This window comes from Micromys minutus, assembly GCF_963924665.1.
Source record: "Micromys minutus genome assembly, chromosome: X".
Taxonomy (NCBI): Eukaryota; Metazoa; Chordata; class Mammalia; order Rodentia; family Muridae; genus Micromys; species Micromys minutus.
The window spans coordinates 81,525,417-81,548,045 of record NC_137970.1 but is presented as its reverse complement, the minus strand read 5'-3'; positions in this window follow the sequence as shown (position 1 = coordinate 81,548,045).

The following is a 22,629-nucleotide window of genomic DNA, read 5'->3' as shown; positions in this document are numbered from 1 at the left end:
TCTATTATGCTGTTGTCATTTCTGAAACAGAGTTATGCTCTGTACTGCAGGCTGGGCCCAAACCTGGAGATCCTCCTGCCTTTACCTTCCAGGAGCTGAGATTACAGTCATAACCCAGCCCCAGCCCTTCTTTCTATGAGACTTTGTAGATCCTGCCTCTAAAATTATCCAAACTACTTCCTACTCTGTCAAGTAACAGAGTAAAAGGGTTTGTCTGTCTAAAAAAATAGACCTTCCAAATTGCCTACGAACTAAGGGGTCTCAGCTTTGGACAGCCAGCCTTCCTTCAGGAAGAAGTAGATGACTCCGTAGGCTGGCGTTCTGGGTCTTCATACGTCACTCTATGTATGACTCTACTCACTAGATGCAAGTTCCTTGAGGTCACGATTTCACCATGAGTTCCCAGTACTTACCACAAAGTACACAACATTCTCCTAATAAACACTTAAGGAATGAATGGCTGGATATGTTCCAGTTAAATGGTTTAGTACTTTTTTTTTCCCACAGAGTACTAAGTAATGGATATTTTTGGCTTTTTTAATCCTTCTATAAGCCGTTCAGACGGAATTGCACATCCATGGCCAAGTTCAGATAACTTCCTAGGTTTTATAATGGTATCTTCTGTGATTGAAACAAATTTCCTGCCAATTTAAATACCACTGTAATGAGAGGAATAAACACAGTCGTGTAACTGGAATTTCTAATGGAAATAATTGAAAATATTGTTATCTAATTGTGCCATTGGACTAATTAGTTGTTAACTTTTTCATTGTGTTTTCCCTCCTTATAGACAGATAATAGACATTTAGCAAACAAAAAGTACTGAGTTCTTACATGCACCCTGACCATGAACACACACAGCCTCCCACCACTGACACCATGCTCCAAACCCGAGCTTGGTGACAGTTGCTAAATCTACACTGATGCATTTACACAACTGCCTTTAGGGCTCACTTATATTGTTCAACAGTCTCTTTACACAAAGGATACTGCAAGTTTTTATTGCAGTTGGAGTCATACTTACTGAATTATTTTCTGTGTACCCATTAATATGACTAATATGATTAACTCATTTTCCTCTTTTTAAGCTTGTTGTGGGAATGTATTACATTCACTGATTTTCTAATCTTGAACCAGGCTATAGTGAAAATAAAAGAATCATTGTTCATTGTTCTTCAGATAGTGTATCAAGAGACAAATCTAACATCAATCTTCTGAAACACTTAGCTTTGGGTTTTGTTGATTTATCGGTTTTCCTGTTTAAATTTTCATTAATTAATGCTTATTATTTTATTTCTTCATCTCTCTTTGATTTTAATTCTACCTTCTGTTTTTGAGTTTTCCAAGGTGAAAGGTTAAATTATTATTTTAAAATCATTGCTCTTCTCCAATATTCCCATTTATTGCTAAAAATTTCCATATGGGGGACAAAGGCTCTTTTTACTCTGTCTCAAAACATAATAGCTACATTTTCATTTACTTCAAAGTACTCATAAATTTCTCTCAGGTTTCTGTTGTACTCTATGTATTGTTAGAAATGTGTCATTTAATCTATGAATGTTTTGGATTTTCTGACTTTCCCTCAATTCCACTGGGGTCTGAGTGCATATATTTTGTTATTTCTATTGTTTTAATCGGTTTAGAGGTATTTAATGGCTCATAATGTGGTCTGTTGTTTCAACTGGCGATGTTAAAGATGTTAAACCCATTTTTTAAGAAGTATATAGTCTAATATTGTTGCTTAAGATAATTTATAGGCATCGTGTTTTTTAGATAGTCTTTCTATGAACCCCAGAATGGCCTTAAATTTATATTATTTATAGTTAACTGAAAGTTCTTAAACATTGTGTTTTATGTTTTCTGCGGGGTATTCTCACTTTACTTTTCAGTTCGGATGTGTCTCTTGACATATCTTTAAGCACAGCAATTCTTTTCAGGGCTGTACTCATTCTACTAAAAAGACTGTGATGGCTAATCTTTGTTGTCAATTTGTTTATCTGTAATTAACTAAAACCCCCAAAATGGAGGAGCACTTCTGAGGGATTTTTGCTTAATTTGAAGCAAGAAGATTCACTTCTAATCTGGATCTTTGAGGTGAGAAGGCATATCTTTAATCTGAGTCTTCAAGATGGAAAGACACGCCTGTAACTCAGATCTTTTGAAGCAGGAAACCTATCTCTAACCTGGGCTATACTTTCTGCTGGAAGCCTATATAAGAACATGAAAGAAGGAAGTTTTTTTTCTCTTTGCCTGCTTTTTCTCACCTTGTTGGCAAGTCCATTCCTTCATTGGCACTAGAGCCTACTTCTATAGCACACACTGAAGACCAACTGAGACATCCAGTATTGTAGACTAAACAACTACTGGATTCTTAGATAACCATTGATGAATTAGCTGGACTACAGCCTATAAATTGTTAATAAAACCCTTTGTGTTTGAGTGTGTGTGTGTGTGTGTGTGTGTTCATTCTATAAATTCTGTTACTCTAGGGAACCCTATCTCTTTCTTATATTATCCATCTGTTCATTTGTTTAGCCATTTGTCTTGGTTCCAGAGATAGGACCTTGCTTCCCACATGATATCTTTGAATAGCACTCATTTGCTATTACTCTTTGTGGTAGTTTGAATGAGAATGGCCCCGTGGGCTCATTTGAATGCATTTTCATCAGGGAGTAGAGCTAAGAAGAATTCAGAGATATGGCTATATTGGAGTAGGTGAGTCCTTCATGTGGGAGATGTGTTGTAGGCATAAATTTTTCAAAGCCTACTTTAACAAGGGTTCAGCCTTCCCTCTAGCCCACTGCTCACCAAATGTAGTAGGAAAAAAAGGTAATCAGGATACAGGGGAAGTGGACCTGTTTAGAAATAGTTTTTTGGGGGAGATTCCAATCTTTGTTCATCTCAGTCCAGTCCACTTGGCAGACACCACACACAAACCATCAGCTGCAGCCCAGCCCACTCAGCACATACCACACAGGAATTAGCAGCTGCAGTCCAGTCTACTCGGCACATCTCACAGGAATCAAGGGAAGTTCAATCCAAAAGAAATTGTCAGGCTTTCCAACTGGTCTGAGTCTGAGGAAGCAGAAAGAAGATGCAGTTCTCTGGCAATATTTTCTTTATGAAGTTACCACAAGTGAAGCTCAGCAAAACAATGTAAGGTAGACCAATACATTCACGTTGTCAGCAAAGAATAGAGAGGCAGAGCAAAGTGAGCCAATGATCGAGTTCCCACTGTCTGTGGGGTCATAGTTACATTCTTTCCAAACATCACACATCCTTTCACGTGTCTTCTATAGCAACACATCCTTTCACCTGTGTTTGCTTCAGGAATATATTTTTTTTTCACCTGTGTGCCCAGCAAAACATCATTTGATATAACTGAATTTCCTAAGTAACTAGAGGTTTCCATCTCAGTGTGTCAGTAGGAGTTGGCTTTGAGGTTTCAAAAGCCCCAGACAGGCAGACTCAGTGTTTCTCTTCTCTCATTGCCATCTGCTCATAGATCAGGATGCTTCAGCTATCAGTTACTGCTCCATCACCATGCCTGTCAGCTTACTGCCACTACAATCATAGACCAACCCTCAACTGTAAGCAAGCCTTCAATTAAACACTTTCTTTAATAAGAGTCGCCTCTGTCATCTTTTCACAGCCACGGAGCAGTAACTATGGCACTGGTTAAGTACTCTTTCGTCTAGATTCATTAACATGTGAGTCATAGTTATTTTAAATTAACAATCTGAACATTCTAACTTCTCTGCCTGTACAAGGATACTTGCTCTGTCTCTCAAACTTTACTTTTAGTCCTTTCCTATGCTTTGTAATTTTTTTTTTTTTTTTGCTAAAATCCAAACATAGAAGAAACTGTGTTCGTGAGCATCTATGGATTTGATGGTGGAGTGGTGCAGGGAAGCATACTCTAGTCTTATGATTAACTTTTAGTCTATTAGTTAGTCCACGCCCCTGGACTATAATTCTCACATTTCTCCCTCAATCTCGAGTGAGACAGATTGACTAGAGTAAAAAACCAACAGGCTAAAAAACTAGACTTTTCATTGTGTATTAATTGTACAACTGAACAAACAGTTCTTATCTTTTCTTGGCTGTGTTAAAGTTGTCCATAAGAAAAGAATATCAAAATCAGGGTGCAACAACAATAATTGTTTGCTTTACAAATACAGAAGCTACATCCCAAGCCATACTTTATTTATTTATACTTGGTTCAATTTCTACATTATCATTTCTTCTCCTTGTGTTATTAAAAGACAACCTTCCTGGTTGGGTCATCCACATGCCAACGAGTGGTTGGAGACTCCCTTAGTGAGGCAATATCCATGCTCAGATATTTAAGAAAATCTAGTGACCTCTTATCTCTTCTTTCATCATTTAAATTTCTAAATTTCTATTCTAACTGCAACCATTGAAATCCCAAAATGTCTTATCAGTCTTATGTAGTGTAAATATTTTGCTCTGTGAGGGCAACTTTAGTTTCCTTTTCCACATACTCTGTTCATTCCCAGTATCTAGCCCTGTTCATACTGTCTCTTCTGTCAAATGATTGTCCTGTCATCCTTTCTCTTAGAGTTCAGCTAAAATTCAGGCTTTTAATGAAGCTCCCCACCACCGTGTCCTTTGGGAGATGCATTCTGGTGTTTCTGGTCTGTTCCTCAGCACCCACACACTCTTCTTTTGTATTATGTATTATGTAATGAAAGATACACAAATAATATACGTATCTGACCCACACCAACTAATACAGAAGAAATTCTATAGCAGCTTTTGCATGCTCCCAACATGCTTGATTGTTGTCTGTCATAAAGGAGAGTTTCTTGCTGTGAATAGGAAAGCCTGCAATCAGAGAGAATTCTTAAGGTTTTACTTTACTCTGACTGTACAGCATTTCTCTTGGTAGAGGTTACCTGTTTGGGCTTGGTATGTAGAAAGCACTGGAACTTATACCAGATCTAGTATAAATTCACTTTCTTTTATTTAAGGACTTGTTTTTATAAGGATCCTGGTTTCCATTTGCTTTCATGATTCTTAGAGGCAATGGCAATTCAGTTAGTAAAGAAACTCAAGACTCAACGCTAATGGCCTTTAAATTTGCCTTAGTCAATGTTCTTATTGATATGAAGAGAAACCATGACTACAGCAACTCTTATAAAAATTATTTAATTTGAGCTTACTTATAGTTTCTGAGGTTTAGTCCATTATCAGCATGGTCACACATAGGCAGGCATGTAGCTGAGAATTCTATATGCAGATCCACAAGCAAGAGAAAGACACTGGTTCTTCATTGAGGTTTTGAATCCCCAAAGCCCTCACTGGTGACACACTTTCTCCAACAAAGCCACACCTATCCAACAAGGCCACACCTCCAAACCCCTGCCAAGTAGTGGCACTCCCTAATGATCATGCATTCAACTATATGAACCTAGGGGGGCATTCCTATTCAAACTACCACATGATTAATGTTGCTTTAATACCACATCTGTTTGCTTTATCACAATCAAGATTAGCACTAGTGTTCACTTGCCTATCTCCACAAATATCGTAGCATGATGAGTTAAATTGCTATGGCATATAGTGGTGAATCATCTTAGGGTGTCGTACATCTGCACAATGTAATACTATTCGGCTATTTTTTAAAAAGTCATTGTGTTTTGTTTGCAGGCAAACAAATGGATCTTGAGAATATCATCCTGAGCAATTTCCAAAAGGACGTGCATGGTATGTACTCACTTATAGGTGGACATTAGCTATAAAGTACAGGTACTATGCTACACTCCACAGACCCAAAAAAGCTAAACAAGGAGGAAGGCACAACTGAGGAAGCTTGAATCTCACTTAGAAGGGGGAATAAAATAGTCATGAAGACAATGGGAGGAGGAAACTGGATGAGAGAGTGGATGGGGAGAGAAATGGGGAGTGTCTCTCTTTATTGCCTGTGGTTCAAGATTGGGTTTTGGGTGAGACAGGACAGATGGCCATATGGCCATGAGAAAGAATGAAAATCTGCAACTTATGGAGCTGTGGAGGTAGGAGACATCTCCAGGAAGAGACAGAGACCTGGTACAAAGGAGGTACCCAAGAATTAATGGGAGTGACCTCAGCTGACTCACAGCACTGGGGATATAGAACCTGTTGAGGCTACCTCCTGAAGCCAGGCATGAACTCCAATGGAACAATAGGGATACAAACCCACCCACAAAATGTTCAACCCAAAATTTATCTTGTCTACAAGAAATGCAGGAAAAAATGCTCCAAGTAGAGATGGAGGGAATGGCCAACCAATCACTGGCCCAACTTGAGACCTATCCCATGGACAAGCACTAACCCCTAACACTATTATTAATACCCTGCTATGCTTGCAGACAGGGTCTTGTAGTCCTCTGAGAGGCTCCACCCAGCAGCTGACTCACACAGATGCAGACTCCCACCCACAGCCAAATAAATAGTGGATAGAGCCTGCGGACTCTTATAGAAGAACAGGAGGAAGGATTATGGCCTATACTAACTCCACAGGAAGACCAGCAGAGTCAACTCACCTGGACCCTTGGGCTTCTGAGAGATTGAACTATCAACTAACATACATGGGCTGGACCTAGGCCTCCGTACACATATGTAGCAGATGTGCAGCTTGTTCTCCATGTGGGTCCCAAACTACTGGAGCAGGGGCTATCCCAAAAGCTGTTGCCTTTCAGTGGGATATGTTTCTCTAGCTGGGTTGCTTTGTCTGGCATCAGGAAGAGAGGAAGCTCTTAGTCTCTCAGAGACTTGAAGTGCCAAGGTTGGGGGATACCCAGCGGGCTCCACACACTCAGAGGAGAAAGGGATGGGGAAAGGATTGTGGGAAGGGATGACTAGGAGGGGGAAGTGAGCAGTATATAAAGTGAATAGTAAATTAGATAATAAATATATAATTTGAGTACTTGGTTTTCTGCATTAGGTTAACAAGTCAAAAATGAGATGTAAAGATACTGTTATCTAAAAGCAAATGTCTGGGGTCTCAGATATCAACTCTCACAAAAGAAATACTATGGTCTGAAAGAAGCAAGGGTCTCTCTGGATGATGTGTTTGTAGAAGAATAATCAGCTTAGTGTGGGTATATGATGCTTCTTCAGATTGTCTGAAGCAGCTAACTATGGTTTGCCTCATGCTCTAGCAGAGGCATGGTTTTGCCAGATGCAGATAGTTTCTGTGATTGTGTGATCACTTGGAATTCTGAAAACTTTGCAAATGGTATATAAATGTTAGGGCCCTAAGAGGTAGGGTGAGTGGTTGTTGGTTGTTGTTGTTGGTGGTGGTATGGTTTCAGTTTTTAGGAGTTGTGCTCAAAGAAGAACCAAGAACAATTAGATTCATAGATCTCTCTCTCCGCCTCTATTCTTCTTCCTTTCCTATCTAGTGATGGGGTGAAACTGTGGGGGAAAGGGTGGGGGAAAAAGAACCCACAAAGAAGAAAGACCAGCTACAACGGTTCCCTTAGCATTTGGCTATATACAGTTCTTTTGGGGACTCAAGATCAAAGAATCAGCCAAAATACCAACCTCTTGCTCCTCCAGTTTACTTTCTAATTTTCTTTCGTTCATTCTGCATAGTCAGCAAAGGAAATCCTTCTTATCAGTCTTTCTCTAGCCTAGGCCCCAAACTCTCATTTTACAGCATTATGGGCAGAGAAAGGCACAGTGGAAGTGTCACTGATTTAAGACAAGCTTTCGTACTGGCTTCAGCTTAGCAGATACTGCACTACACAGAAGAAAGAATAGGCTGTTTGTACTGGAGAGAGGAAGGGCAAATCAAAGAGGGAAGCTGTTAATATAAAAGGAGAAATCACTCCACGAAGATCATCAAACCTTGAGTTAAGTTTAACTACTAGTTAAGATGGCTTTCTTTGCACAAATGCTATAGAAATGGACTGAAAAGATGCTGAGTTTGGCAGACATCATTGATTTGAAAGAACCCTATCTCATTCCTGTAGTTGAAGTATCCTCATCCACAAATGAATGGACTGTCTTTCTGCAACAAAGAAGCATTAAAAGAAAGACAGCATTATTTTTAAATTGCACTTATTGCAGTGCCAACGAGATATAGAAAGTCCTTTGTGGTCAGTCATATAAGTATGTAGACTCTCTAAATTTAAAAAAAAAGTTGAACTATTAATTTACATCTTAAAGTAGACAAGATTACAAACTTGTTGTTAGATAGTGTTCTGGTTAATTTTTGTGAAGTTAACCCAAACTAGAGTCACCTGGGAAGAAGTAACATCAATTGAAGAATTGTCTCTATCAGACTGCCTGTGGGACCTGTCTGTAGAACCATTCCCAGGCAAATTGGCCAGCCCATATAAGAATGGTAGCCTTGGGGCTGGAGAAATGGCTCAGTGGTAAAGATCACTGGTTGCTCTTCCAGAGGTCCTGAGTTCAATTCCCAGTAACTACATGGTGGCTCACAACCATCTGTAATGGGATCCAGTGCCCTCTTCTGGTGTGTCTGAAGACAGATACAGTGTACTTAATATGTAATAAATAAATAAATCTTAAAAAAAGAATGGTAGCTGTGTAAGCCATGGAGAGCAAGTGTTCCCCTCTGGTCTCTGATTTAGTTCTTCCCTGCAAGTTCCTGCTAGGAGTTTCTGTTTTAGCTTCCCTGGTGATGGCCTGTAACCTCTAAGGCTTTCCTTCTTACACTGCAACAGATAGTGAACTAAAACAGATAATATTACCCAGGAGGAAAATGACATTGAATCACTGGCTTTCATTGTTGCAAAGGGCTAGACAAAACTGAAAACTGAGAATAATCTTGAAGCTGTTGGTGAAGGAGTCACAGCAGGGAAAAGTTGAAGTTAGTAAAAATATCGTCAAGGTTACTTTAATGAGAAAGACAATGACATAATGTATTGAGGCTAAACAGAGGGAGGTTGTTTTTTCACCCCCAGGGATATTTGGCATCAATTGAAGTGTTTTTATTCTCTGTCTCCATCTCTCTCTCTCTCTCTCTCTCTCTCTCTCTCTCTCTCTCTCTCTCTCTCTCTCTCTCTCTCTCTCTCTCTCTCTCTCTCGTGTGTGTGTGTGTGTGTGTGTGTGTGTGTGTGTGTGTGTGTGTGTGTGTGTGTGTGTGTGTGTGTGTGTGTGAGGGGTGTTTGTGTTATCAAAGGGCAGGGCAACTTGAAGAACTCAGTTCTCTCCTTTCATCATTTAAGTCCTGGGGGATCAATCAAGCTTAGGTCATCAGGCTTGGTAGCAATTAAAACAAAAGATTTGCAAATAAATTTGATTATCTTTAAAAATAATTTATGAATGTAGAGGTAAATAATTTAAGAGCACAATATGTAATGTGCAACTTATGTTACATCTTAAAATAGTTGTATTTGATATTATATGTGAATGAAGAACTCACTAAAGTGTTTATAAATTCAGTGTTGTGGGGCTGCAGAGATGAATCAGTGGTTAGGACTGATTGCTGTCTCCACTGTCCCCTGTCTCCACTTGCTGCATCTATGGTCAATTTCATCATGTTCTTCAACATCACAACTGATGGTGACCCCCTTGGGATGAGTTTCCTATGAGCTGTTTGCAGACAAAATTCCAACGACAGCAGAAAACTTTCATGCTCTGAGCACTGGGGAGAAAGAATTTGGTTATAAGGGTTCCTCCTGTCACAGCATTATTCTAGGATTCATGGTCCAGGGTGGTGATGTCACATACCATAATGGCATTGGCAGCAGGTCCAACTACAGAGAGAAAATTGAGGCTGAGGACTTCATCCTGATGTATACAGGTCCTGGCATCTTGTCCATGGCAAATGTTGAACCATTCCATGTTGTTGTTGTTGCTGCTGCTGCTGTTCTTTTCCAAGTCTGCACTGTGAAGGGGGTGGATGGCATGTAGACTTTGGGAAGGTGAAAGAAGGCATGAGCATTGTGGAAGGCAATTTAGGTTCAGGAAGGCAAGACCAGTAAGATCACCATTTTCATCTGTGGACACCTCCAATTCCAGTTCTCTTGATTAGCCTGTATCTTACCCACCTCTGTAGCTCAGGAGAACACCCCAACCCCATCTGCTCGAATACTTATATTCTCTGTTCACACTGATCTTCTTTAGGTTCCACATTTTTCTCATTCCTCTCCAAGTATAGTTGGATTACAGAGTTAAGGTTATGATTATGAATAAAAACAAAATAAGAATTGATGTTCATATACATATACGCATACACACATCCATATATGCATACATATACATATATAGATATAATTGAAAAACAAGCCAAGGTCAGTGAGCAAGACAATCATTCTAGATCTTATTGAACACAATTTCACCCCAAGAAAGTTACTCTTCCAAGTTTTGTTTTCTAAAGGATTATAATCCACAATGTCTTCTTGGATATCTTTCAGTAACTATTTGTTTTTGAGACAGGGGTTTCACTTTGTAGACAGCACTGGCTTGGAACTTTCTATGTAGCCAGGCAGGCCCTAAGCTCACAGCACTGCTCCTTCCTGAGCCTCTTGTTTGCTGGGATTATAGACCATGTGCCACATATTCAGATTTTTAAGAGCTTTTGGAAAATAAAAGTTACAAATCTTTAGCTTCAAGATTCCAGTGCAGATTCTTTTCATAACTCATAATTATGCAGGTGAAGTTCAAATAGTATAAAATGAAATATTTTTAAACAGTATCATGACTTTGTAAGTCACCAAACCTCTCATTCTAAAACATTCCCCAAATCCCAAAGTAAAAATTCTTGCCTATTATGCAATCTCCCCCAAGCATCTGCCATTTTCCACTCTGTCATTATAGATGTATTTTAGATGTTCTACAAATGGAATCATACTGCCAGACCTTTTGTGCCTGGTTTCTTCCACTTATTATAATACGTTCAAGGCTCATCCATTTCATAGCGTAGACCAGCATTTCATTCTCTTTCATACCTATGGATGAAAATAGTCCATTGAATAGGTTCAAAGGCATTTGATTTGGTTTCACATTTTTTTTCTCTTGTAAATAGTGTTGCTATCAACACGTGTGTACATTTGGTTTCATATTCATTTTCAGTTATTTCGGGCAAACCGTTGGAAATGAAATTGTTGGGTTACTCAGTAATTCTAGGTTTGACTTTTTGAGGGATGGATGAACTACTTTCCCAAGCCGCTGCACCATTTTGCTTTCCTGGCTGCAGTGTAGGAAGATTCCATTTTAAAAATATCCTTGCCAAGTCTTGTTAATTTTCAGGTAATATTCTTCAATATTTTTTTAGCCATCCATGTGTATATAAAATTACGTCTTCCTCCATTCTCCATTTGATGTATTTTTCTCTAAGGAGTAATAATATAGATTATCCTTTTTGCATGATTCCTGGGTGTTTTTTTTTTTTTTTTTTTTCCGTGTCAATGTAGACTTCCTATTTTGGAGTGTTTCTGCAATTTCACAAGTTCTTTTATATAGTTCAGAAGAGGAAAAGATGAGAAGCAAACAAGAATGAGAAAGCCTGTACTAGGCAATTATATTTACGGAAGCACAAATGTCCTCCTGTCCCTAACTCCCAAGAATTCTATTTTTAAGATCAACATTAAAAGTTAGTTCTTGATATTAAGTATACTTGCTTGACTATTTGATGACTCAGCTAAACTAACACCAAGAATAAAATGGCACAAGTGAAATGACAGAAGCAATAGCAGGTAAGACAAACCTACTATGAAGCCGATAAAATCCATTGTGTACAAAGGCTTTTGAAACATGGACTGACCACATGCAGATAAAAGATGAATAAACTGGGAAATTTTGGGAGATTTCTAAAATTATATCAAGGAGAAGAAATTCTTCTTTTTAAAGTTTATTTGATTTCAGGTGGCTATGGTGGTCTATGCCTTTAATCTCAGCACCCTTTAGGCAGCAGCAGTCAGATCACTGCAAGGCCGGCTTGGTTCCTGGGGAAAACCCAGGTTACAAAATGCAGAGCTCCTGTGTCAAAACAAACAAACATTTTATGTGCTTCCTTAGACACGTTTCACATAAAGTGAAAAGATTGTATTTTCCTTAGCTATTAGCCATTTTTAAAATCTAAGCAAGCTTAATATATCAAATGATCTTGTAAAAATTTTGCTCATAATCAAATAGTGAAACCTCCGGGTCCCTAGTAGAAGGTAGGTAACTTCGTCTAGCAGGTTGAGCCGTGAGCCTAGAGAGCAGGGCTAAGGGTTTCTCTTCCTCTTCTACCATAAGTGCCACATTACCTTGCATATATTGCATCCTTATGTGGAGTCTCTTTGTAAAGGAATAAAGAATTTGGACTGTAGACAATCTTTAAAAAAAAAGTAGTTTTCTGCCCTAAAATTCCACTTGAGAAGTTTACTGTTAGTTAATTCACATTTCAAAGGCAAATGCATGTTGTTTCTTATTCATGATTGTAATGAGTGAAGACTTGTCTCAGTCAAACCTGTATCAACAAAGCACAAGCCTAGAAACACACACTTTGAAGCACCGACCTTCTTTTGTTTTGTATGCTAGCAGAGTGACTTAATACAATTGTATCAGTGATGATCTGCCCTTGCCCTGAGGTGCTTAATCTGTGTGTTTTGCAATATGTGTCATATCTGTTGGTTTAACAAACGTAGTGCAACTGGTTCTGACAGGACATACTTCTATATTCTAGTCAGTGGATAAAATATTTTGCACCTTCTAGAACTTTCCCAGTCTTTTAATTCCATAACTTTTATGACATTAACTGATGTCACATTGACTTTCATGTGATCTGAGGGTGTGTTTTGGTTCTTTACAGGGAGGTACTGGGTTTTTAAATGCTTCCCTTTCATCCCTTCTTGTTTGTATGAAAAATCATAAAAATGCTAACGTGATTTCCCCCCACCACACACCAACGACCACCACCAAGGAGGCCTCTCTACACACCTACTAATATAGGTCTCAGAGATCAGGGCCAACTCATTACCATTCATTTCTTGTTACAATACCAAGACTATAGACAAACTTTTCCTCAAGGGTACCTAAATGTAACATAATCCTTCCTATGTAAATCACATCTTCTAGACTGCTTGCTCACCAGAGGCTCTAACTGCCAATGGAAAAGACCATCTCAGTTGAATGTAATTGACATGGTCATCATATTAGGTAGGATGGATTCCCAATTTTTTAGGTTCCCATTTTTTTAATTAAAAATATTTTCATACAATATATTTTGATAGTGTTATTTCCCCTACCCCAACTCCCATGTATCAGATAAAGGAGTTATTAAAAATCACAATCAGATTCATGTATGGGGGAATTGATTTTATTTGCATTACTTGTAGACCGTATCACTTCTTGATACTTTTATTACTTCTTGACTATTCTTCTATATTTATTTCCAGACATACTTTTCCATCAGTACTTTTCTTGTCTTTGTTTCAGCCCTTGGTCAGTCTGTTTAATGTCTCCAAACAGCAGAAGCTTCTGAAGTGGATGAAAACCAGGGTGTAGGAGAGGAAAGCAAAATCAGAGCTGTTGTTTAAGGACGGTGATTTTTGTTTAACTAATATTTCCCTCCTCAGTTTCCTCTGTATAATGTTAAAATACATGGTACCCCTAGGAGGGAAGGAAACACCTCCCAAACTCAAATTTAAACAAGAAAAATTACTTTCCTTAGCGCTGAACCAAATACTATTTTGGGCTGATGATTTTTTTTTTTTTTTTTTTTTTTTTTTTTGAGAAAAGGTTTCTCTATGCAGCCCTGGCTGTCCTGGAACTCACTATGGTAGACCAAGCTAGCATTAGATTGGTAGAGATCTGTCTCCCTCTGCTTCCCAAGTGCTGAGATTAAAGGCGTGCACCAGGCTGGTAGATGGAGCATGTTGTTGTTTTTGTTTGTTGTTGTTATTTTTATTCTTTAATCCTTTCTTACAGTCCAGACTTCACTCTCTTCTGAATCTGCCCTCCCAACCCTTCCCCATCCCGTACCCTCCCACATTTCCATGAGGATGTCCCCACCCCACTATATCCACCCCACCAGGCCTCCCAACTCCCTGGGGCTTAGGTCTCTCAAGGGTAGGGTTCATCTTCTCTCACTGTGGCCAGACCAGGCAGTTCTTGGCTGTATATGTGTCGTGGGCCTCATATCAGCTGCTGTATGCTGTCCGATTGGTTGGTTCAGTGTCTGAGAGATCTCGGGGTCCAGGTCAATTGAGACTGCAGGTCTTCTCATGGGCTGATGGAGTGTTTAGAAACTGGTGTTTAGTTTAAAATTACACATGAGACTTTGTAGCATCAGAGTATAAATCTGTTTTCTTATTGACCATTTACTTATTAAGATTGAAATGAAGACTATCAGCTCAGGAACCCAAAGACCAAGTTCTCAGCAAAATGGAGATTTATTTGCCCTAGAGAGACAAAGGGCAGGGAATAAGAGACAAAAACAGGAGATAGAGGTGGAGTGAGAAGAAGAAAGGGACAAGGGAGAGGAGCAGAAAGGGGACAGGAGAGGGTAGAGGCTATTTGTCCCAGAGAGAGATAAAAGACTGACTGCCTTTGGATAGAGAGGAGACATAGGAAAATGGTGGTTTATAAAGGTACAAGGGGAAACCTGGTTTTAGGATGAGATGTTTAATTTTAATTGGGCATATTAATTAGGTGGTCAAAGGGGGCTTTTGATTGCTGGGCTTCAATACTTTGATAGTATTTAGTAGTCAGCCTCAGGAGGAAGAAATGGCCAAATGTGGGACTAGACCTTGAGGGCTAGCTGCTAGCTTCAGGAATGTAATCTAACATTATTCAAAAACAAGCCTGAGGGAATGGTGGGGAAGCAGAAGGCCTGCAAGACCCATGCTTGCCGTCTTAAGATGGCCAGAGTCCCTTTTGGAAATGATTCCAAATTATTTTTCAATTTCTTAAGAAAATTAGAGGAAGAATTCTTATTTTTGTTCAGTGTGAAGCTCCAGCTGTCCTGGAACACAGATGAAGCCTACATCGGCCTGCTCAGCGCTGAGATTAAAGGCACCACTGCCCCCAAGCAAGTGTTCCGATAGCGAGTCAATTACCTTTAATCCTCATTCAATTTCATTCAGTGAGTTTTAAATGTTCCAAAAGTAAAGAGAATAGATAGTCATAATTTACAGTTTATAAGTTGTGGACGATTTTAGAGACAGACTCAAATATCCCTCAAACTAAGTGGTATGGGAATAAACAAATTATGTGGGACATGCATGTTAGAGAATTATGAAATGCTAATGTTACATAAGAAGAAAAGTTTAGCATTCTTTAAAGAACATCTTAAACTGAGTTGAGTTTCAAGCCAGGCAGTCATGGTGGTACACGCCTTTAATCCCAGCACTGAGGAAGCAGAGGCAGGCAGATCTCTTTGAGTTTTCGGCCAGCTTTGTCTTCATACTGAGTTCCAGAGTTGGGAACAAGCAGAAGAAACTTATTCTAAGTACTACCATTTTGTCTTCAGACTCCTTTTAATCGTAGGGAGAAGCTAAATTCAAGGTCCTAGGCTCTAGGGCAGCTGGGGACTTCCCTATAGCTGAACAGCTTCTGTTGTAAACAGTTGTCTGAGTTCAAACGTCTCAGGAACAAAGTCTCCATCTTGCAGGCAGGGTCAAACAAGGTCATGTTCCCAGGCCTAGGATTGAACACCTGTCCCACTTCTCCGAATGTTTTCTTGATTGTCTGTTAACTGGTAAAGAATATAGAAATTGATGTTATCTAAACCAAGGCACAAAAATTACAAAGATATAGAACCAATTGCCTGTTAGGTCCTAATTACCTATGGGTAGCTGGCCCACTCCTTTGTCCTCGTATCACTCTAGCTCTGGACCTAAAGTCTGGGAGAACCTTGAAGCCAGGGTCCCTGGATAAGGCTCAGTCTTCAACCTTGGATAACATTGTAGTTCTCCCCAACTCCCATTGCTTTTCGTTGCTATCTTTTAAAAATGTTGCACCATCTCCTTTCTAGGACCAGGTTCAGATCCAGAGCTGGCCACCTCCCTGAGTACTCAAAAAACAAAGCTTTAATTTTTAAGCTTCTGTATTAAAGTGAGTTTTTTTTTCTGGATCACCCTGGCTTCCACCTAGAACCCAACACCAGGATAGTGAGAGCTACACAGTGGGACTATGTCTCGAAACAATGAAACAAACATGACAACTATATGCAGGGCAGTGGTGGCCCCACCACCCCCATTTTTTAATGCCCTTAATCCCAGTACTTAGGAGGCAGTGGCAGGTGGATCTCTGTGTTCGAGGTCAGCCTGGTCTACAGAGTGAGTTCCAGGACAGCCAGGGCTACACAGAGAAACCCTGTCTTGAAAAAAATCAAAAAAAAAAAAAAAAAAAAAAAAAAAAAAAAAAAAAAAAGAAGAGAAAAATCCTTGTTCCTCTGCCTCCAGACTTCGAGTATAATAAGCATGTGAAAGCTCCTTAGACAAGGAATGTTTTTATGTCGATCAGATGAGCAAAGCTTTCCCATAGATTATCTTTCAATTTTGTAAAAGATATGGAGAAACTGGCACTCCACAATCTGGCTGAGGCTCTTTCCCCAGACAGTTTGACAAGATCTTTAAGATGTAGCATACACATCCTCTCTGACATCATTTCCACTTACTGAGGTCTACTAACAAAGAGGTTTTGTTTTCTGGTTTTGCAGTGGTAGTGATTAAATCTTGGGGGCACACAGTGCAGGCTGGACAGGCATTACCATTAAGCTATATCCAAAGCACGGATAAAGGAGCATAGCTAGATACCAAAAAGATACATGTGCAAGGATGGTAATTGGAGCCTTCTTTCTAAGGGTGAACAATTAAGCAAAAAATGTTTTATTGGATTTTTAAATTTCAGGTTTTGGGTGACTGTTTTGTCTGTGTGTCTGTGTCCAATATGTGTGTACATGTACCACATGCATCCTTGGTGCCTGTAGCATCAGATCCCTCAGAACTGGAGTCATGGATACTTGTGAACCACCACTTGGATGTTGGGGATTAAGTCATGGTTCTCTGCAAGACCAACTCATTATTATAAGTGACTGAGCCATGTTTGCAGGCCTCAGGCCAAACTCTTAAATGTTTTTATTGAAATGAGCTCTCAGGTTGAGGTTATCCACAGAGTCTGAAGCCACCTGACTAGACAGCCTGGATTGGAAATGACTGTTTTACAATGTACAGGTTCACCTTCAAAATACTTGTTTTTACATGTCTTTTCATGAAAAAGGTCTAATATAGAAGTAGGATGTTAGGGGTTAGAGAGCTGTCTTAGCCCCTAAGATTGCTTCTGCTCTTGCAGATGACCTAGGCTCAGTTTCTGGAAGTAGGCCGTTTGAAGAGCGGTATTGCTTCTCTTTTAGGTGGGTTTATGTGATAGTGATCTTTTAAAACATACTTAGTCATTCACATTCATGTTTTCTTAAATTGAAGCATATCCAAGATTTTTGCCCATTTTTTTTTTCTTTTAGAAATAGATGTGTCCTCATTTGTTTTCTTCTGCTTCGACGAAACACTGAAGGCAGTTTAGGGGATGCTAGGGTTCCTTTCAGCCTCACATTATCAAGGGAAGTAAGCCAAGCCGTGCACCTGGAGACAGGCACTGAAACAGAGGCCATGGAGGAATATTCTGTTCTGGCTTGTTCCCTATGGCTTGCCCAGCCTGCTTTCTTATACCACCCAGAAACCATCTGCACAGACGTGGCACCAGCCAGAGTGAGCTGGACCCTCCCAGACCAATCATTAATCATGAGAATGGAGTTGAAAAGCTAGGTGTGGATAGAGGCTGGCAAACCTGACAACTTGAATTCAAACCCCAGGCCCAGTTGACAGAAGGTTGTTCTCTGACTTTTACACGCACGCTTATAAATAAATAAATAGTTAAAAAAGTAAATAAATACTGCTCCACGGACTTGCCTACAAGCCTCTGATGGAGGCATTTTCTCAGTTAAGTATCCTTCTCAGATGACCCTAGCTTGTGTCAAGTTTACAACAACAAGAAGAAGCCATAAAACAAACTAGCCAGTAGAACACTATCATCTACCTTACAGACCTGGGTAAGCATTACAGGAACTAGTGCATGTAATGTGTTCGCTTTTGTGGCTGGCACATAGTAAATGTTCAATAAATGGCAGCTTTTATGATTTAAACATAAATGTTTTCTATTTGCATAGCAGACACTTTCGTTGTGTCATGTATCATACAGGGCCAAGGTAAAGCAAACAGTTTTTTATCATAGTATTTTAATCTGGAGGATTGTACATTGACAATTTAGACATATAGTTCATAAACTAAGGGCATATTTGAACATTGTAGGAGACAGGGACCTTTATGATCAGACAAATTTTTGGGAAGAAAGTAGCTCAAGGATTTTAGACTTCAGATTTAATAAAAGGCCAGCTGGGAATTGAGAACCTGAAGGATAGCTGTTCTTGGTGTAGTTTCCTTCATTTGTGTCATTTTAAATCCTCCTGGGTAAATGAGGCAGTTGCACCTGATAATTGTCTCAGGCTTTTCCTCACTGTGAAAAATACCTGGCAAACAAGTTGGGAGGAAGGAATTGGTTTTGTTTGTGGTTTCCGCTCATAGTCCTAGGCTTTGTGGATTCTGTCTGGAGAGGCTGAACATCACTGAGGTATGGCTGCACCTCACAGGTGCCAGAAATCAGAGAAAATAAGGAAAAGCTCAGAAAGCCTGGATGACCAATGGCTGTGAGCTACTTACTTCCTCTAGCTCGATCCTATGGCGCAACGTTCCAACTGCTTTCCTAAATAATGACACATTTGGACACTTGGCTTCGGGGTGGTACATTTCATATTAAAATCACACCAGTCACCCATAGCTGCCATTTTTACACAAATGCTACAAGTCGATATGTTATTACAATTTTATTTTGTTTCCCTTCCGATGGGCCTTGTAATGGAGGTAGATTATTACCTCCACTTTGCAGGTGAAGAGGTTGAGATTGAGAAACAGGTTGCATAACAGGTGGAGGATGCTTGGCCCGAGTCCACATCCCAGGTGGTTTTCCTTCCTACTTTGTTGCCTCTGTCATTGACCTACCAGCTATAATAGTGGGTGATTCTGAGGAAGACATACTTAAAAGTCTTATTTTACTAGCCATTTAAGAATATGACTTAAGGGGTCTTCATGCATGTTAGAGGGAAAGGATAGAGGATTTGAGTGAGGTACAAGATTGGTGATCTTTTTATCCAACAGGACCAGACTGGAAGCACAAAATAATGTTCTTCCAGATTTGATGACTTCTAGCTCCCTCCCCTCCACTTCCTCTTCTCCTCTCTCTTTCTTTCTCCCTCTCACACTCCCTTCCTCCCCCACTTCTTCTTGGCTTTATGAACAATATATTTTTTTTTCCTTCTTTGGAAAGTTGCTAAAGCATTTTTTTTCCCAAGGAACACAGCCAATATTTATTTAGGGAACTTAGGAGTTAGCTTTAAAAAGGACATTGAAGGAGTCTCAAAAGAGAAACTGAAATGAAGTTACATTAAAACTCTGGTGACAGCAGTTCCAGCTAGTACATGTGGCCTTGGGGTTGGTGGGGTAGGGGATTGACAATTGATAGATTCTGGAGAAAGGAGGACTAGTTGCTCGTGGCCTCTACTAAAGTGATCAAGCCCTAGGGGGTGGTCCCACCTCATGAGTACATGAGTGGTACCAATAGGAATCAGTTGGTTATAAAAACAAGACATGAAATTAGGAGAGGGGACAGGGAGTGGACAGGTAGATCCATTAGGGTTTATGGGGAAGTGTGTGTGTGTGTGTGTGTGTGTGTGTGTGTGTGTGTGTGTGTATGATCAAACTCTCCATTTGTTTGAAATGCTCCAGAAATTAATTACAATATATATATATATATTTTTAAAAACCTAGTTTTTTCATTATACATTAATGTGGGAATACCCAAGTTATTATACAAATAATAAGCATCAATAAAGTTCCTATTTTAATGCATTAAATAGCTCTTCTTTTTTAAAAAGTTTTATTTATTTATCATATATGAATACACTGTAGATGTCTTCAGACATGTCAGAAGAGGGCATCTGATCCTATTACAGATGGTTGTGAGTCACCATGTGGTTGCTGGGAGTTGAACTCAGAACCTCTGGAAGAGCAGTCAGTGCTCTTAACCACTGAGCCATCTCTCCAGCCCTAAATGGCTTTTCATTTGCTTAGGTTTGTTCAGTGAGTCTGAAGACTGATGAACTATATCATAATAAAAGTAAATGACTATGAGAAAAGATAAAACAATGTTTAAAATAATATTTATATCTAACCAGTATACCATTGACTGTTTTTTGTGGTTTTCATTTGATAGAGGGGACCGAACCCAGTGACTGTGCCTTCAGCCCTGGTTTTGACCACTTTTGAAAAGTCACTTAGTTTATTATTTTTTTTCACAGTGAGATCATCTCCCGAGGTTTCTGGTTTCACTAGTTGCTTCATACACACCACTAAAGAAAATATTTTTGCCTAGTTATCAGGTCTGTAAAAATAAAGTTTGTTCATGGCAAACTCTCACATAATTTGTATATTCAAATATTATCACAAAGTCCTGCTGCTTGTATTTGGGCTCCAGGAGGAAATTATTTTTCTAGTAACTCAAGAAGTAAGTTTAAGATGCAGACTTAGTCCATAGTCAGTGAAGAACAGTTGTTTTCTGTCCTCCCATAAATAACTAATGCCAAGAGCAACCTGGCTATCTATTTCAGCTTCTTATTACAGCCGAGCATGGCTGACAGGCACTAAACATTCGAGTCTGCTAACAGAGTGGCCTTGTTCAATTCCATTTAGCTTCTAGAAGCTGTCTTTTCCCATACTTTTTGAAAAGGGGGCTTTGAAATAAAATTTTAACATTAGTGTACTTAGACGTATGTTTCATTAGGACATTTTTATACATATTCGTATATTTATCAAATATGTATATGCACTCATTTGTCTCCTCTCCTCACTCCTTCTCACTGGTGTCCCCCCCAATCCCAATACCTCTTCTGGTTTTTGTTTTGTGTGTGTGTGTGTGTGTGTTGTATTTTGAATCTTGACAGTTGTGTCTTATAGTTTCCTTCCTCTTCCTTTGTCTCTCACTTGACTTTGGTGGAGTGTTACTGAGAATACTTCATGGCAAGCCACTGGGAGTGGTAAGGATTCCAAGCTCTATTACTAAGTTAGCTTTGTGACTGGACACATTGTTTCCTTTGCATCTGTTTCTTCATCTTTCAAAGACAGTAATCTTCCATCCTCAAAAGGCATAAACCGTCAGACAGCTGCTTGGGGAGGGAGGAATGTTTTGCTTCAGGGTTAGAGGTCTTAGATGTCTTCTCTTGCTTCCCTCCTGCCCTTCCGTTCTTTGTTCCCTCCCTCCTGTCTTTCCTTCCTTCCTTCCTTTCATTAATAGGCACAGTGTGATCTTGAGATAGGCTTTCATTTTGTAGCTCAGGCTAGCTTCAAACTTAGATCTGCCTTAGTCTACAGAGCTGGGATCACAGGCTGTACCACTGCTCCCTGCTCTTATTTTTGCTCTTGGAAAAAAAAAAAAAAAAAAAAAAACAAACCAAAAAAACCAAAAAACCCAGCAATTCTAGAAGTACTATGGAAATGCTTGTTTTCAATTCCGGATTTTCTTTCTGTTTGTTTGTTTGTTTATTTGAGACAGTATCCCCCCTGCATTGGTTTTTCAATGCAGGGTTTCTCTGTGTAGCCCTGGCTGTCCTGCAACTCACGCTATAAACCAGGCTGGCCTTGAACTCACTGAGCACCGTCTGCCTCTGCCTCCCAAAGACCAGGATTAAAGGAGTGTGCTACCCTGCCTGGCTGTTTGTTCTTCCTCTGTTGGAGTAGTTTTTCTTTCTTTGCATCCTGGGTGTGGCTAATTGTGAATGAAAAGATCTGGTACATGATAAGGTGACTAGGACTAGAACTGTGGGTACTAATTAATAGTGTAACTGATAACGATTCTGAAAATGTAAGTAATTTATTGGCCTGGTGTGTGTGTGTGTGTGTGTGTGTGTGTGTGTGGTGAACATCCTGATAGCTTCTCTCCTTTATTTGTGTCTTGTAAACATTGAGGGACTTCTGTAAGCTGAGGACTACTGTGTTCACAAGAGTTAATTAAAAATGTCTGGGCTACATGATTGATGATGAAGGAAACTAGAAAAAGTATTTATATTACAAGTTCTTTTTCTTCATGGGCTACAGGCTGATTTGGATGGAATACCGGGTCTGTGTGGTATTTTTGTTTTAATTCCATAACTAAAGTGTAAGCTTGTTGGAGGAGTGGATGATTTGTTCTTCCAAATGGTTTTTTTTTTTTGTATTAATTCTAGAATAAATGACAGGTCTCTGTACACTGTAGGTACCTAGTGGAATATATAGCCAACTAATAATTATCTGTTTCTGGCATTACAACAAGATCTCATAAAAATAAAGATGACAATTAAGTTTGTCGTTTGAAGTCCTGAACTTTCTAGGTCAATCTTGAGAAAGGAAAAGTACATGAGTGCATAAACAATGTTTATATGCACATTATATATAAGTTGGTGGGTGTATTGGAAATAGAATGAGCACTACAGCTTTAGAACAACATTTAAAAAGCCCTGCTCTCAGCCAGGCACACTGTGTCATTTGGGGTGCTTCTTAAAAATCCCAAACTCAAACCTTT